This window comes from Carettochelys insculpta, chromosome 4 (genome assembly GCF_033958435.1).
Source record: "Carettochelys insculpta isolate YL-2023 chromosome 4, ASM3395843v1, whole genome shotgun sequence".
In the NCBI taxonomy this organism is placed as follows: Eukaryota; Metazoa; Chordata; order Testudines; family Carettochelyidae; genus Carettochelys; species Carettochelys insculpta.
Window position 1 is genome coordinate 42,660,327 of NC_134140.1, and position 19,382 is coordinate 42,679,708.

A 19,382-nucleotide genomic window follows, 5' to 3' on the forward strand; every position below is an offset into this window, starting at 1 on the left:
AAAGTGCTGGACTAGAGCAGTTCAACCTGTATCATCTACAAACAGTTCAGCATCACTTTACAGTTTACCCTGAACAAGGGGTAGCGTGGAAGAAATGTCCTAAACATATTGGGACAGTTCATCTCATTCAGCTTCCTGGGCCCCAACTTGCTCCAGGGAGGACGTGAACTGTGTTGGGGCTTTGCTCGGTACAGTATGTGTCATCCAGGGTTACTGATGGTGTAATTCTGTGGAACTTAAGTCCCTGATCTCTTCACTCACACAGAACACCACTGCTGTTTAGCCTATGCAAATCTAATAAAATGATTGCAAACTAAATTTAAATTATATCATTTGCATGCATGTACACACATTACACTATACTATACATATCTTTATCACCTTCAGTTCAAATTTATTGCAATACACCAATGGGGCTACAGCTGAAAACCACTTGGAAACTGCTATTAGAACAGAATGTGGTTGCCAGCTCTCCTAGTGTTTCTAACTTGGGGCATATTACACCTGTAGCCTCTGCTGGCTTCAAATTTGTAGCTGACGCTGCTGAAGCTATTTTTAACCTACAAAGCCTTTTATCATATAACTCACGTTCTTTGTTAGACTCTGCTGCCAGGTTAAACCATAAGAGGAGAGCAGGGTTTGCCTAAGAGGAAAGTAAGGATAACTTGGCAAACAAAACTTGGACTTGTCAACCTTCAAGGTATGCTGCAAACCCTGCTTACTTGCTCAGGTTTTTCTTGTGGAGGGTCTCAATATTTTTTGTGTGGTTGTAAGGTGTTTTTGTGGTTTTTTTGACCCTTTGTCCACTTGCCACAAGTTCTATTTTGCACTGTGGTTTTGAGCATTGTGCTTAGAGTTTTATGATGGGTGTATCTTATAAGTAAAATAAAAGTGACTTAGTTTAATGATCAATTTATATTTTGAAAGGAGAATTGATTTAAGTTTTGGAGAATGTAGAACATGTACCATTGATATACCTAGCAGTGGTTGTAACCCCAGAAAATACTTCTCCTATGACTTAATTCTCTAGAGTATGCAACAAATAATAATAAAGCTGCTAAGTCAGAAACAGCGTCATATAGGACTTTACCTCACAAAAGGTAAGGTTTTTTTTAAAAAAAAAATGCACCTCCCATGGGCCTGTAAATCCTGGATGTGGCTCTAATGAGCCCAGAGCCCCACCATCTCCTACCGTGTGTGAGCTTGACAAGGATATTAGTCAAGTGGTATATTATTATTTTGTCAGTGCCTAGTTCCAGCTGATCCTGCTAGGGTTTTCCTGCCTATGCGCCAAGTGCTATACTAACCCTGAGTGCAGTGCTTGTTTTCCAGGTCAAAATATTGCCAGGTGGCTCAGTGATTGTTCAAGCTGTGTAACTAGATTCTGGTCTCATGTATCAAGTATTTCATTTTGGGGATATTTAGTAGAAATATGCTTTATTTCACTTTGTTACTTTTGTTTATCTGTTTAATGACTTGAGGCTCATTATTGGGCTATGAAGGAAAAATCACAATTAATATTTATTAGACCTGAGAGATAGAGTCCAGGTGCTTAGTGAGTAGATGAAATTCTAAAACAAAAATAATAGTGCGTTAAACTCGTAGTTTAGCTCTAGAACATCAGCCTTTCTGATGGATATGCAACAGGACAACTCTTGTTTTAAGTTCACACTTAACATAGCTCAGGTAGAATTCCACTACTCAGGGTACAGGAGAGAGATGCTCTTATTTTCCAAGGAAACAGAAGAGAATGAGATAACTCCATGTCTGGATATAGTAACCTATATTCTTCAGTAGGTATTACTAGTCAACCGTGTACCTAGCAACTCCGCTTTTCTTTCTAATTCTGCCAGGTATTGTAAGATGTAGAATGGCAAAGTTTGTCATCCACAGCCAAATTACTTTATAGTCATTCTTAATATTTCAATCAATATTTTCCCCCGATTGGGTTCCCAGAAGACTCTCAGTTTTCCTCTATATAGCTAGAGAAGAATGCCACACAGTCTTCTCCCCTTGAGTAAAGGCCAAGATGATGTCAGATGAAGGCTAAGTGGTTTTTAATGCCAAAAGTTCTCTTTTTCCCTACCTATCTGGGGGGGCTCACTTTCCAGTCACAGATAACTGTCATCTGCCCATCAACATATGGGGCATTTAGGAATTCTTCCCCTCCCAAACAGCCACCTGATCAGTATCTCATTAATTTTGTGAATCTTACTATCTGGGAGGGATGGATGAAGCATGTTACTTCTTTATTATTTCTACCTGCTACTTTAACATCAGAACTATCAAGTCAACTACAGCAACCTTTCAAAAAGATGATCTTCCAGAGGATCTTCTTTGAAAGAGTGCATCCACTCTTTTGCTAGAGAGCATCCACACAATCCCCTGTCTTTTGAAAGCATGGGCAATGGGTTGAAAAATCTGGTGCCATGAGAGCTTTTGAAAAAGGTCCTGTGGAGCATCTACATGTTTGTTTGATTTTTAAAAGAAGCTTTTGAAAGGAGGTGCTTTTCCTGATCCATGAATGGAAGATGGCTTCCAGAAGAAAAGACATGTTCTTTTGATTTTGGATTGAAAGCGCATTTCGGCTGGGTCTGCACTACCACCTCCTTTTGGAGGGCGCATGTTAATGAGTCAGTTGGAAGAGGCTAATGAGGCGCTGACTTGAATATGCAACACCTCATTAGCATAAGGGTTGCTGCGCGTGGTTTGAAAGTGCTGCTTTCAGAATGCATGCTGCCCGTGTAGACAGGGGCCTTTCAAAAGGACCCCCCACCCCAAATTCAAAAGCCCATTCTTCCTATTTGGTTTTCAGAAGGGACTTTTGAAGTCAGGGGGCCCTTTCAAAAGGTCCCCATCTACATGGGCGGTGTGGGTTCTGAAAGCAGCACTTTTGAATTGTGCATGGCTGCCCTCATGCTAATGAGACACTGCACATTCATGTCAGCGCCTCATTAGCATCTTCCAGACTGCCTCATTAATTTGCCCCCTCTGAAAGGAGGGGGCTAATGTAGACACAGCCTTTGTGTGAGGACACTCTGTGTGTTCTTTCAAAAAAAGAAGCCTGATTTTCTGAAAGAACTTGCTAGCGTAGACATGACCTAGAGTCCACTTGTGCCTGATGGTCAGAGCCAGCAGCAGTCAGTGCAAGTGTGCGGAGAATAGGTACTTGTGATACTCCATGTGTACAAGCTCATGGATACAAGAGTTAAGACTCCACAAAATGCTTTGAGAGATGACCTATTTTCACTTTGTGCCTTGCAACTAGTTGAAATCTTCATTGCACTTTTCTGGACAACCACTCTGCCATCACTGTGGCTACGTCTACACGTGCACGCTACATCGCAATAGCTTATTTCGATGTAGCGACATCGAAATAAGCTATTTCGATGAATAACGTCTACACGTCCTCCAGGGCTGGCAACGTCGACGTTCAACTTCGATGTTGGACAGCACCACATCGAAATAGGCGCTGCGAGGGAACGTCTACACGCCAAAGTAGCACACGTCGAAATAAGGGTGCCAGGAACAGCTGCAGACAGGGTCACAGGGCGGACTCAACAGCAAGCCGCTCCCTTAAAGGGCCCCTCCCAGAAACAGTTGCACTAAACAACACAAGATCCACAGAGCCGACAACTGGTTTCAGACCCTGTGCATGCAGCATGGATCCCCAGTTGCGGCAGCAGCAGCCAGAAGCCCTGGGCTAAGGGCTGCTGCACACGGTGACCATAGAGCCCCGCAGGGGCTGGAGAGAGAGCGTCTCTCAACCCCTCAGCTGATGGCAGCCATGGCGGACCCCACTATTTCGATGTTGCGGGACGCGGATCGTCTACACGTGCCCTACTTTGATGTTCAACTTCGAAGTAGGGCGCTATTCCCATCCTCTCATGGGGTTAGCGACTTCGATGTCTTGCCACCTAACGTCGATTTCAACTTCAAAATAGCGCCCAACACGTGTAGCCTTGACAGGCGCTATTTCGAAGTTGGCGCCGCTACTTCGAAGTAGCATGCACGTGTAGACACGGCCTGTCAGAGATACTGGGCCTAATTGTGCTCAACTGTCTGAAAAAAAATGTGAAAGTTCATAACCTGTCATAACAAATTCTGACTGGGGAACTGGTACAAAAGGGAGGCAGACAGGATTGGTCTAAGCAGAAAGGCCTATCGTACTCAAGGGCTGTGTTAAGATCATGCTTGGGAAATAAGAAAAGCATGGAACCAAATATCAGTGAACCAGAAATGGTGTGTCCAAACCGGGCCAAATAAGTGGCCAAACTGAGGGAATGGGCTGTTCTGCTCACCATTTCTTTGTGGACCTTTTACAGAGATATTGGGGAGAAAATCTGGCTATTAGAGCAAGCTTCACCATTATGACTGGCACGCCAAGAGTCTCCTGAGATCCCAGACCCTCATTGTCCTGACCAGACAGGCAGAGAGAAAGGGCCAGATGACTCTGGTGGCACTCCTGCTGTCTCAAAAATGCCATGGTGCAATAACACTGCTTGGGATTTTAACATTTCTAGCCTAGCTCAACTAACTTCTTTTTAGCTCAAAAGGACAGTTTTTATGATCTTTGATACCATATAAGAGACTGTCAAACAAGGGGACTCTTCCTTCTAAAAACTCCCTCCTTTTAAAGGAAGCAAGCAATGTTTTCGATAAGACTTTCATTTGAACTCTATATTTCAAGTGCTTTAACTGCGTGTTTCCGTAATAAAAAGATCTTAAAGGCATATTTGTCATTGTACTTAGCAGGCTGAGGTCTCCATATACCAAATCCTGAATCTCGTTTGTGGCCACGTGTTGGATTGTGACTGGCCCATATCTTTGGCCCATATATGCCATCTAAATTCATAGAAGAGTACATACCTATTCCCGTCCCGGGAAACTGAACAGTTTTCCAGGGTTATTGATTAGCTAACAGCAAGCCATTCTACTTCCTATTCTGGAAGCCCAGAAAGTCATCTCAGACCAAGAGCATGAAGTAGGTAAGAATCACGGCCAGAGCTTTAGGCAGTGTAAATTAGTGTCAATGGGTGTAGGCTGATTTTCATCAGCAAAGGTTCTGGCAAACAGCTGTATTATTTTAGGGCCACATCCTGCAAACAATTCTGCAGGCATCTATATGTATCTATATCTAAATCTATATCTATGCCTATATCTATATCCTCCCGTGAGTATACATATTAAACATATGCATGTTCACAAGATTCTGTATTCAAAACATGTACAAAATGTAATCATCTACAACTTGTGAATTTAGTGCCAAGAGTAACTTTTATAATCTGCTAGGCTGACCACCTTAATAAACAGGCAATGGAATTTCACCCAACAATTTGCTCAGAAAACTCAATAACAAGGGAACAGGGTCACCCGAAAGTTACCTGTATAACTGGTTAGTTATATAATACAACTATCTGCATGATAAGTTACCATGAGCAATTACAGCAAGAAGATCACAAAACACTGCCCCTATCCTCCAATCCATAAATTACCCTCAAGGCACAGTAAACCTTTAAAAGCATGAAATAAAACTACTTTATTGAGCGAGTATTGTCATGACACCTTGGTCTGCCATTTCAATCAAATGGAACATCCTGAAACACAGTTTAACAGTGCTATATTTATGTTTGAATAATCAAGTTTTGCCTATTTTAACCCATTCAGTTATTTGACATGCTCGTTAGTGCACACCCTATATCAATTGGATTCAATAAAGTTCTGCAAAGGACCTGGCAAAGTTTTATGTTTCTAGGGACACTAGTCCATTTTATATGGACGTACTTTCTTCCTGGCTTAATATATAAAAATCCTTAATAATGCACTTGCAGTCCGAGATTAGCCTCCATCACACTAAGCCAGACATGGAGAATTTATGAAAGTCACAAGATCAGATTCGCAGTTGTTGTGAATCAGCAAAGGTCAACAACATCAATTCACATCAGCTGAGAATCTGGACCTGCATATTTTGCAAATATTTGCAATTTTTGCGTGGCACCTTTCACAAGAATTTGAAAGTAATGCATAGATAACCATATAACGATTAGTTCACAGACTTTAAATTACATTAACCATCCCTACAGAGGAAAAGCTTGAAGGTAAGGTTGTATGTATGCTTGGCTACAGGTTGAACTTCTCTAATTCAGCACTTGTTGGTACAGCAACATCTGTGGTCTGCCATGATTTTAGTTAGCCAGATGACCACTTAGCATGGGTGTGGCCACATTTCCCACAATCCCATAAAGTCTTCTGATAGCCAGAAGTCCTGGTTCTCAGAGTTCTGTGCTGTTATTTAACTGTAATTTAACCTTCTGCAAGTCCAGTCAGCATTGGAAGAGTTGGTAATGCCACTAAATAACCTTAAACTCCTGTGGTTCAGCAAATTCTCTGGTTCAGCACCAGTCCAGTTGTGATGGTGCCGGACTAGAGAATTTCAACCTGTACTATTGCTCTTACTCTCTTTAATTACCTTTGTGGTGTGGCATATCATTCATTTTGTATCTAGAAACTATAAAGTCAGTTAAGAAAAAAACGGCAGTGTGATGATTTGAGGAACCTATCTATGTACAACTTATTAATTCTGTTTGATGTTATGAATCCTCTGTATAAACTATGCCAAACTGCATACTCCAGTTTGATTGTAAGGCTGATCTATGCCTTCTCTGCTGTTTTTTGTTACCGTATTTGACTGGAATTCCAAAGGGTGGTATCCCAGGTTTACAAGGTGTTGTTTAACCTTGATAATCTTTTACTGCTTCAGATGAACCCTAGGTCAATCAGTTGGCACACACCCGCATACTGGTGGAATGAAAGGATCAGTGCAATAAAAGTGTATGCCACAAATAGTATACGCTAAGGTTGACTGTAATTTTAAACTGTGATTTTTCAGTCTTCTTCATGTTCAGATGTTAAGTCTGCATAAAACAGGTACTTGCTGGTGCTGCAAGCATTGGCCCTTTCACTTCAAAGGATCCTACAGCACTTGATGAGATTTTAGACCCAGCCCTGCAAACATTAGATTATGGGAATAAGTCAATAGGACCATTTATTAAATCAACTTTGTTGCTTAAGTGTTTGCAAGATCTGGCTTCTTGGAACAAATTGTTAAAGGTGTGTATGTGTGGGTGGGTGTGTGTGCATGTGCCTGATTTTGAAAAATGTGGATTTTATTAAAAATTTATCTGAGCTATTTATTAAACCTGCACAGCAACACTGCATAACAGGTTAGAACAGGAAGGGAGGAAAAAATACTGTGTCCAAAAGAGATCACGGGGAGGGTTTAGGCAGAGGAATTAAATCTTCTCAGTTGGAATTTGGTGAAGCTAACATACCTATATACCTTCCAAAAAGTACTATGGGAGCCTTCAGTGACCTACAAGGAGTTAGGGCCCTGCTGTTACATCCCATCCCAGAGAGAGGCCAGAGGATGTTGATTTCTATGTCTGTGACTGTCCGCAGACCCGTGGGACAACTATGCAGCTTGCTGGACATTTGAACACTTTGCTCTCCCTTCTGCTGCTTTGAGGGCCTCTGCTCGACCGAAGAGCACTGTGTTTTGAGAAGTAATGCTGTTGCTCTGGATTCTTGCTGCACCTGCACATCACTTCCTGTGCCACCCAAAGCTTGCTGCCCATTGAAATTGCTGCTGGGATCTCAACTGCTGAGATTTCCAAAGGAGGGGTTGAAAAGGATCATGTAACATCAAGCAGCTGTCCTCTGCTTCTGGGCCCTCCTCCAGGACCACAGGAATCTGGCCTGGCAGATGGCAGCCAGGGTGGCTGAAGTGTTCTGGCAGGAAAATGAGGAAGATGTGTCCCTGGTTCCACATCCACCATTTTTGTTTGTTTCTTTGTTGTCAGTGGTCTGAACTAGTTGTCCTCTACACTACTTTTATTGCCTCTGCCTCACAAAGCCCATATATTAGCGCATGATTTAAATGTGAGGTGAGAAAAAAACTAAGCAAGAAAATATATAGTCACTCTTCTGAATGGCCAGGACTTATTGGGTGCATGTGGATTTTGATACATTGTGCAACTCATACATCACTTAACAGACAGACCACAATGGATTAGAATACTAATCCATTTAAGTGGTTCCTTTTTAGATTGTTGTTCCAACTTCATGTCAGGCTGATCTTGGGGCATATGGATTTAATCCACATTCTCTCACTTGAACATTGCACAGAAAATCACACACCAAAATGCATTACTGTAAGGGTCAGGGTCAGAGCATAAGAGTCATCTTTGTGAGATAGAATATTGATTCGTGCAATCTGATATCTTGCTTCCAACAGCGGCTAGAGCCTATATTGACTTCATTTTGCTATTGTAATGTTCTTTAAAATGAGATTTCAAAGCATATAAGTCACTTATAACATCATCAAAGTGCCTAAGAAATTGTCACTTTTATTAATTGCCCTAAGCTTAAAGTTGTGAGCCCAGAAGTAACATCACATTTACCAGCAATCTACCCCTCCATGTGATGATTATACAAGACATGATAGTCCTCTGTATCCATTACACCCATTGGGACTCACACCCAGTTCCAAAAGCTCACAGTTATTCATTGTCATCTTTTTGTGCAACCAAATGAAAAATTTGGGAATGGAATGGACTGGAAGTGAGAATAAATGAGTGATTAATCATCTCTGAGTGGGTCAGAGGACAATAGGACAGCCTATTGCTGAGGAAAGGGAGTATTGCTTCCTCCTTCTTCTCCAGTAGCTGTACCTAAATGGAGCTCAAGACAAAGACCTCATGTAAAGGTTCAATACTGCAGTTTACACAGGTAACACTATACAAGCAGTGATTTCAGTAGAAGACTTACAAGCAATAGGGAAAGGTTCGTATTCAAAGAAAGAGGCCCTGCTGTTATTAAGAGCTTACAGTATAATGCCTCATTTTCTTAACAGAAGAAATTACTGTAAAAACTAAATCAAAGGATTCTCACTGTTTGAGCCTTGCTACTTTTGTGCAACTCATTGACCAAGTGTTTTTTTCAAAACAATTCTAATGAACTGTAATAAACTGCTAAAAATAGTAAAATCTCAGATTCTGTGTTTTTAGTTTCATTGCTATAATTTTGTGAAGTGAAAATGATAATATTTACCCTGGTGTAATTGCCTATAATTTCATCATTACTGTATTTCGTGTTTGCACTACAAACTTTCTTTAGGACTAATAGAGTGCACAGCCTTCTTTAAGAGCAATGAATATAATAATTTTTAAGGCACCTTTAACCTCTCCTATTTAGTAAGTCTTAAAAGTATGAGGGAAAATAAGAGAAAGCTATCTGTATAAATATAGTACGGTGTGGCAAGTGAGATGGAGCTGAACTGCTTTTAAAGGGCTATAGCCAATTCCAGAGTTGGGGCCAGCAGACACAGAGCTGAAAAAAGAGGAGACAGAGGAAATAAGTGTGATGCTGTAAGTTTTGTCATAGAAAGGTTAGTACCAAAATATGATACAAAATACTGTGTATTTTTGGATAACTGGAAACGATAAGAGGATATGTTTGTGTGGGACAAGGGTAGAAGAAGGTTCAGAGAGCTAATGATTTTCAGAGGATAACACTCAGTGTTTCTGTCCATGGTCCACTGGTTTTTAAAGTAGGGTGAGTTTTACAATGGTTCTGATGGCATGGTGGCTATTTGTCTGTCTCTGCATGCGCATGGGATGGCAAGGACCTGTTGTAAAGATGGCATGTCAAATCTGCGTAGGGTAGGAGATACACTTCTAATCTTTATTTTAGCACCAATCAAACATCATTGCACCCAGTGGGGCCAACAAACTCACTGGGCTCCTGGACAAGGCTGGAGGAGGGTGGTGGGCAGCTCTGCACCTCAGACAGAAGGGGTGGGGCTGGGGCTGGGGCTGGGGCTGGGGCTGGGGCTAACCTCCCTCAGGCAATGCTGCCCTGAGCACACCGTGCCTCCCCCAGGCAGCCATCAGCACTGCCCAGCGTGTGCTCTGCCTACCCCAGGCACCCTGCATAGCTGCCCAGGAACCCCAGGGCCCTTTTCAATCTTTGGGCCCCAGTACAGTTGCCTTCTATGCCCCTCCTTGTCAGTGGGCCTGATTACATACAGACCCAGGAGTGAGGTACGAGCTTGGATCCTTGGTCAAAGGTGAAATACCCCCAAACAGCTATGGGGAGAACTGGCATAGGACAGCGTGAGCCTGAGGAGAGACTTGGCTACAGCCTGTAAGGCTTTATTAACACAGTAAAGTTCCCGCATTTGTGAACTTCAGGTTTGCGAATTCAATTATTCGTGCGCTCAGGGCTCCAGGGTGGGGCCCCAGGCAGCTGCAGCCTCACCAGAGCTCCAGTCTGGGAGTGCCAGCAGCCACTGCCTCGCCTGGACTTGGGTACTAGCACCCACAGCTGGGGCTCCAGGCAGGGAGTGCTGGCAGCTGCAGCTTCCCCGTGTTCGGGGAGTTCAGCACTCACGAGGGTTTGCCTCACTGAACTCTTGCAAATGTTGAGACCCAACTGTGTTTATAAAATTCTTTGATATTCTCAGTTAAAATGGATTTAAAACTCAACATAGTTAATGGGTGGATTTGCCATAAGAACATATTACTTAGTTGTCCCAGTAGCAAGTAATGACACAGGTGACTTTGAAAATGCCTCCTATAGATTAACTATCCTTTCCAAGGTCTTTCTTACTACGCAGTCTTTGCATTACTTTTCCTGTCTCTTCCTGACTGAAACAGAGCATGTTTCCATATATGTTTTGCAGTCAGAAACTTGGGATTTGCATTTACCAGATGGTTAAAAAAGACAGTGATACTTCACTACACCCAGCCCTGCCCAACTGACAATATTGCATGTATACCTTCAGACGATAAGACTACCACACCTCCTGACTCTAATTAACACAATTGCCATGAGAAGGAATTAATTGCATATCAGTTTGTGCTTGCAAGCCTAGTCTCTCTGCAAAACTGTAGAGATTCTGCTGCAATTCACTGTCTTTTTTTATCAGTGCTCTTTTTATGGATGCTGAACAGCTTTAAATTTGAGGGAACTGAAGTGGCTCCAGTGGCCCTGGCCCCTTTATCTGAACGGCCTTTTATGTATAGGTACAGGATTAAATATCCACACTGTGCAACTAGCTCTTGTCCCATTGAAGTAAATAGGAGTCTCCATAGAGATTTCAATAGAGAAAAGCCAGACCTAAGACATGGAAAAAGCTGACCTGTTAAAACAAAGTGGACTACTTAACATAGTATTAAAATGAGGCAACCTTTATTTCTGTTCCTTACACCCAGTCCTTTTTTTTTTTTTGTTAAAAAAAAAAAAAGTGCCAGTACTCAGCCAGCTGCCCACCCCCTCCTCCCGGCCAAGTCCATGGCTGGGGCTGCCGAGGTGCTGATAGTCAGCACCAGCAACTACCAGCACAAAAAAACCCCACTATTTATACTCACTTTATGTGTTCTAAATCACCTCACTGTTAGCCAGGCCATCATCCAAGCTTGAGTAGATAGGTTGCACTGTAAAATCCTTGTCAACAGATGGCCTCTGTCCTACCATCATCACAGTAGCATGAAGTCTAGAAGATCTTGTGGACTCCTTTTTCTGCTTGGTATTCAATCAGCAAGAGTAGCAATATGTCTTTTTTTTTCCAGAAATCACCCAGCTTTGTCCCAGCATTCAGTCCTCTCAGACTTCCTGCGTGGAGCTTGCCATACTTTGCAATTTTGGAACAAAACTACAGATGCTGAAGAACCCCTGGCTGATGCAATGTACAACAGGCCACCCAACCCACAGTTTGAGAGCTGCTGTACTAGATGATTGTTTACAAATACTTTTTGAGACCTATCAGATAGCTACTTCATGATCCATTTAAAGTGTGCCATATTACTTCTACATTTTGTCTTTTTAATATAGTGTCCTGCAATAAACAAGTTAAATGCCTTACAGAAGCCGATTACACCAACAATATTATCTTTAGCCACTATATTTATCTCATCAAATTAGTTAGTTATCTAGTTAGTCTGTCAGGTTCGCTTTCCCATACGTGTCTTTAATTAATTACCTTAATCTCCTTTTATTCTTTATTACTTGAGTCCCCTGTTAGCCACTCCATTATTTTGTCCTGGACTGATGCCAGACTTAGAGCCCTATAACCTCAGGTCATCCCATTTTAAAAAGTGGCACACCATTATTTTTCTTCCAGTCCACTGGAATTTCCCCAGGTCTCTCTGACTTTTTGAACATTTGTGAGCCAGTCATCTTTGCAGACTGGCAACAGCAGAAAGCACATGGTACCAGGCTTGATACCAATATGATTTATCATATGGAAATTAGATAGACCAAAGAAATAGATAAACTCTTTAAATCTGTTCTGACTTGAATTCTGACAGAATCCAGATCCTGCATAGTTTGATCACTTTGGTTAGATAAGTGCAGAGTGCAAAGCACTTCAGACCACCAAGAGTTTAAAAAAAATGAATAAACCCAAAAAAGCCCCACAAAGCTGACGTTAAAGCAGTTTGGGAAATATATAGTCTTATATAATCCAGTCAAAGATCCCTGGCATTCCAGATTCTGACATACCAGAAGAGGAAGATCTGAACTGTAGCTGAGCAACTCAGATTTGTTTAAGGAGTACCCCTTTCTCCTCCCAACATCAGCATTCAACTCCACCTAATGCCACAAAGGAAAAGGCTAAAAACACTTACATCACCTATAGTGAGCATCAAAAATGACGTGATTATTTTAATATATAGATTTGGAGCTAGGTCAAACAGGGTTACACCAGTATGTCTGAAAATTGTGAGCTGTGTTTCAAATAAAATCTAAAGAAGGTTTGGGGAAGAACTTTGCCAGTTACTGCCAATGATATCCTTAATAGCACTTCTTAGATGCTGCCCAACTCTGTAGACACCAGAAGTACCGAGGCATCTGAATTTCTACTGTCAAAGTTCCTGGCGCATCCATGGGCATGCCAGTTAGCATGTACACATCCTCCTCAATCTGGGCTCCTCATGTCTACTCCCCAGGGCACCCTCAAACTAAGCATTCCCTTGCCTATATTACTTGCAGGGGCTGATCAAGTTGGTATGTGAAGCACTTATGTACTCTAATACAAAGCTACCAGAGGAGGAGTGTTGCAAGACTTACTGATAACTTTTAAGGTAGTGGTTAGAGCACTCATCTAGAATGTGGGAGTCCTGGGTTCATATTCCCCATTCCACAAAATGTGGAGCAAGTATTTGAACTTGGAGCCCCTCCCTCTTAGGGCAGTGCTTTAACTACTGGGTATTCTGGGGGCGGGGTCTCTCGCTTGCTGATGCTGTTCCACAGTGTATAAGTACTTAATGTGTTGGAGCAGGGAGTCTGGAAGTCACTACACTACAGTAGGGTCTCAACATTCACGAGGGTTCTGTGTTCAGAATGCTCGCAAATGCTGATTTTTGCAAATGTGGGGGGCCAGGCTCAGAGCCCCAGGAAGCGGCAACACAGGTGCTCCCTGCCCTGAAGCCCCAGGGAAGCAGCAGCTGCTGATGCTCCTGGCCCTGGAGCCCGGGGGAAGCCACGGCAGCCACCAGCACTCCCAGCCCCAGAGCACTGGGGAAGCCATGGCAGCCGCTAGTGCTCCCAGCCCCTGAGTCCCAGCGAAACAAGGCCATTTGCAGCTAATTGAATTCGCAAATGTGGTGCTCGCGAATGGTGAGACCCTACTGTAGTTTGAGAGTAATATGAAGCTTATGTATGAAAATCAAGGCTTGGTTCATTTGCCTGTCTGAGATGACTCGCATTTGTTATGTGATTTATAATTATGCCAATATTATGTCTATAAATTATGCTAAATTACTAACTAGCCAGTGAATGGGGGGGAGAAGAAATAAATATATTAAAACACTTCGTTTACAAGAGGACATTTGTTTGCACTCACAAAGAAATGGCGCATCTTGAAAAATATAAAAGTGGTGTTTACAGTTTTCTTTTTATGCACATAATTGTGCATTCATCTTAAAAGATTATACTTTGCACAAAGGTTTGAAGAGCTCTCTGAAAGGGAGCAAATGATATTTGAAATGTCCCTTACAGTTTAGGGGAAATCTAAGCAAGCTAATGCACTTTAATCAATGGCACAACTTTGAGATATCATTGCAGTTCTTTAAGGATGTTTGATCTAAATTATCATCTACAGTGTACTAAAGAAGACTTCTGAATTTTTTATTTCAGACCGCTTCCATTGGCTTTTGAAAATCTCACCATTTAATGCCTAGGTTGATCAAGTCTGCTAAGTGCTATAAAGAGGTCTTCAGATAGTGAAAGAAACTCTAGCCGCACTAGTACCCGAGAATGACTGATACTCCATGATGGCTACGGAAAAATGATTTTCCAATATGCCATAACAGCAAGGCTGGGTCTAAGCAATGCTTATACAAGTGTATTTATTTGGATGGGAGCAGGTCAAGCCATGTTTATATTCTAGCTAATCTTTATTTTATTTTTTTTTAATGATTTCTCTCCATTTTCTGTCCCAGACCAAATAAGCATTGGTTGTATTGACTGGGGATGAGCACTGCTGGATACATCTGACAGAAATGAAACTATCCTTAAAGGCGGCAGAAGCAGAACAGAGTAGCTCTCTGAGTACCCAGGGAGAAGATGAATAACAGAGTCCCATGTGTTTATGCACATCTGCGGGGGGTCCACGTGCATCCCTACAGTGCCGCATTCTCTTTCTCTTAGACTCAGGTGGAGGGAAATATGCCTGCACACATCAGGAAGGCATAATTAAGTCCCTAGTGAAGGACAACTTCAAAATGCAAATATGGACACTAAATAGTTTAGGTGGTTTAAAGTAACAGATAGTAACTGGCTCCATGTTCCGATCCATTCATTATGAAAGCTTGGGTGGGATAGTAAATGCTCTAGCCTTATTCAGAGGCACTTAAGGAGTTTTACGACACTCAATGGCATTATGACACAACCTGCTTTAAAGAACACTTCTCATTCATAAAATCAGTTGGCTGGTTTCCATGTAGTTCTCATGTGTGTTGCTCAGAAAATGTTACAAATTCAAAGAGGAACTTGGGGAAACTGTGGACAGGAACACAAAAGTTTTAGAGTGAAGTTATGTAATGAAAGAACTAAAGCCCTGGATGGGAATATTGGTTGGTTATTTGTTTTTATTTTCATTTTCACTTCATTTTTCAATTCATTCAACTTATGGAATATTAGTACATTTTCTAGATAACAGAATAAATGTTATCATAGTAGTACATCAATCTGTTTCTAAACAATTTAGTATCATAGAACATATCAATGTGAACTCAGTCTACAACTTGTCTTTGTAGTAACATGCCAGGAGATATTTTTTTTCTAGTGACAACTGCAAAAAATTTATGACAAATGTAGGCCTTTGAATTTGATCCAAAGCCCACAAAAGGCCACCTAGTGGGGTCATGATTTCACCCTAGGATCCAGTAAATACTTTCATTACAGTGAGAAAGAGGTAGCCTGATTATATTCTTCTGTATCTCTACTTCCTACAAGGCTACTGCTGTGGAAAGTCATCAATAGCATGGTAATGAATTCGTGTGACTTCGGTGGCTTTATGGTAAGAAATTATCACTGCTGTGGGAACCTCTGACTGGTTTGTCCAATCTGTTGGGTTTTGTGTGTAATTAACATTCAATTGAACATACTAGAGTGAATATAGGGTTTTATTTTTGTTGTGAAGTGCAAAATTATTGCTGCTTCAAGCCAATGTAATTTTCAGATGGTTAGATAGGATAAGTATTCTTGTTTGTAAGAGTTGAGCCATTTGAAGTTTATAGACAGGTGTTTCTAGAATTAGCTAGTATACAATGTGGGGAGGTGGCATTTTTCAGCTAACAAAAAAAAAGGTGAGTATTACGAAAGTTACTTACCAAAATGTGTGAATTTTTATACCACAATCTGTACAACATAAATTACTAATGATACACTATAATGTCAAGGTGGCTGATGTACTATCTTTGGTTGGCCCAACTTCTGTTGGTAAGAGAGACAAAAGTAGACCCAGTAGAAGATATTTTCTTACCCATTTTTCCTCTAATATCCTGAGATTGACCTGGCTGCAAAAACACTGTGTAATATCTTCCTGTATTATATACAACTTCTCAAAACCAAAAAGCCATTTTCCACTTATTTAAATTAAATAAAACCTTGTATGGATTTTTTTCTGATTTCCAGTCTATATTAGGACATTTGGTCAAATGGCTGTCAGGAGGGAATGAAGAGCACATGGGCAAAACATTAGCAGGTTATAACCCACTTTGCCAAGATGATACTAAAAAGGGTCACAGTCATCCAGGAGTATCATTTTATAGGAAGACAAGGACAGAAACTTCCCACTCCTTGTTGAAAATTTAGGGATATCTTTCTTTTCCAAGTTTCACCCTCTGGTCACAGTAATCCAGAGAGCTAAAGGCTGCCTTTGAGCCTCTCTTCCTAAACTGTGTTGCAGAATTCCTGGCTGTAGCGAGGGACCTTGACCTATTTTTCTTTCCTCCATAATAACAAAACTCTTATACCAGTGTCTCTGTCTACATGGTGAGCTGGTTTAGAAATAATTTATGCAAAGAAGGGACTATTCTAAAAGGTCACAATAAGAGAGGGGTACTAGAATCGGAATACCATGCTTGAAAAGCCACCGCTATTTTGAGCATGGGAAAAGCCACGGCATTGATTTTTGGGATACATTTGTATCCCGAAATAGCAATTGCCATTCAGACATAGCCTGTGTGTTTTAATTTCTCTTCTTCTCATCTCTTCTACCATCTCTTTCTTTTGGACAGCAAAAAGACCCATCATTACTGTGATGGAGAAGAGAGGAGAGAGTAGGGCTTGAGGGGATAAAGATCAAGAGATCAGATTTGGTCATAATAAGTTTGTTAACAGCTGGAAATTCATAAGGATATGTCAAAGAGATGTGAACTCAGGCAGGGTCAAAGACAGTGAAAAATCAACGGCATGGAAATCACCTGTGATGAAAAAGGAGTGAGCACCAAAGCAAGGGGCTGAGAGGAAGGCAGAACTCACGCATATCAGAAGTTATGGAACAACCAGGTAAGTAGGGGAAGAGGGAAGAGATAAGTGAGCAATGCTGAAAGAGACCGGGTGGTGGTGAGAAATGGAAAGATCAGAGAAGATGGAATGACCTAGAGTTGAAAGTCAAATGAGGAAGGGAGGGTAAGGGAAAGCCAGACTGGAAAATCAGCAGGATCCATTTTATCCTGACTCCCTTTTGAAACATTTATGTGCCAGCTGCATTTGTACAATAAGTTTTTGCTCATGCTTGAGAAAGTCATGTACATAAATCCTCGAATGGCTGCACTCATTCCGATCTTGTTATATGGTATTGCTTCTTTAGTGTTATTTGTAAGTACAGTAAACCCTTGAGAAACAACCCCCGCATAACTTTTATTTTCACGCAAGTTGGCAGGTGTAGTGTGTGTGTAGGGGGGGCAGGTGTGGAAGGGAACCAGGCTGCTGCTTATTTCCCAGCTCCCTTAAACTTGTGGACCCAGGAAACTGACCAGCCCACCAGTCGGTTTCCTGGCCGCTTCTCCATGCTTTCCTGCTAAGGGGCAGCTGTCAGCCTGATTCCAGCTCTCTGTGGCTTCAACTACCAGTGATTTCAGCTCATAGTGGCTTCAACTCCAAGTCTAGCCAGAGCATCTCAGGATCCACCAAGACAGATTCTCACAGAATAACTATAGACCCAGCTTTAGATCTATCTTTGAACAGTGGTGGTGGTGGGGGAACTAGTCAAATTAGTCTTACAGCTGTATGTCCAAAAGACTCCCAGCCAACTGCTTCAACCACTATCCCTCCCCACTTCAACCTCACAATGCTTAGATGGAGGGAGCCCTGTATGATCCATATCTTACATAGCAGTGATGACTGCCCTGTACCCCTACAACAACTTCAAGCATTGGTGAGACTCCACAATTCTTACACTGGGGCCATGTCTACACTAGCCCCAAACTTTGAAATGGCCATGTAAATGGCCATTTCGAAGTTTACTAATGAAGTGCTGAAATGCATATTCAGCACCTCATTAGCATGCAGGCGGCTGCGGCATTTCGAAATTGACGCAGCTCGCCACCACGTGGCTCGTCCTGACGGGGCTCCTTTTCGAAAGGACCCCACCTACTTTGAAGTCCCCTTATTCCCATCTGCTCATAGGAATAAGGGGACTTCAAAGTAGGCAGGGTCCTTTCGAAAAGGAGCCCCATCAGGACGAGCCGCATGGCGGCGAGCCACATCAATTTCAAAGTGCGGCGGCCGCCCGCATGCTAATGAGGTGCTGAATATGTATTTCAGCGCTTCATTAGTAAACTTCGAAATGGCCATGTAAATGGCCATTTCGAAGTTTGGGGCTAGTGTAGACATAGCCTGGGTGATAGCATAAATTGTGACTTCACAACAGCATGTAGTTTACAATAGATGAAACGTCATTGCTTCGCCTGTTACATATCAGGCTTTGCTTACAAGACATTACATATGCATACCTTTGCATTTTCATGCAAATGATCTCTAAATGACACATTCCCCAAATCCTTCACCAGTATTGAGCTCCTGCTGGCACATTCCTTGCATATGTAATCCACACATCTAGGTGTTGTAAACTGTCCCATGTAGTGGTACTTTGACTATGTCACAGAAAAGAAGGAGGGTCCTCTACGGCCTTGGCTGAGAAGCAGCAGGCCTTTAGCTCAAGCTGTAGAGGTGCCTGCGCTAAGCACTTCAGGGCCCTGCTTTGAGTCTGCCTGTGGACAGTTACAAGTGCATGGGAGCCTCATCCTGTTCAGGTTTACTCTTGAAGGTGCTGGGTAAGGGTGGATTAGCCCCATGGTGCCCACTGCCTGTAGTGGATGTGGCCTTGCACTTGCTTTTTGCTCTGGTCTCATGTCATAGTCCATCTTGGAAGGGGCACCAACCAATTCTCCCATGGGCAGTAGGAAATTTAGTACTGTCTTCACTGGCCCTGATACACTCTCAGGGTTAATCTTGTAGACAGACAGGTCTCTAAGTCTTTCCACCAGCAAGCAGAGTGTTGTCTTCCATCTATCAGCAATCTTATGTTTGCCAGCAACGCCTAAATTTCACAACAGAACTTTGTGCCCAGGCAGGAGCTCCTGCAGGCTCACTCTTGCCTCATACCAGTGTTTGTTACAGTCCGTGTTCTTGTGGGCAACTGCTGTAGCCAAATGGTAGGCATCCTGCAGCTTTTTTGCTTAGTCAGGAAACATACTGCAGATTTGTCTCATAGCTTTCCCCGTCCTCTGACACCCCAAAGCATAGGTCTATGAATAATCTGGGCTCTTGTCCAAACATCAGCAAATAGAGGGTGGCTCCAGTATCATCAGTTT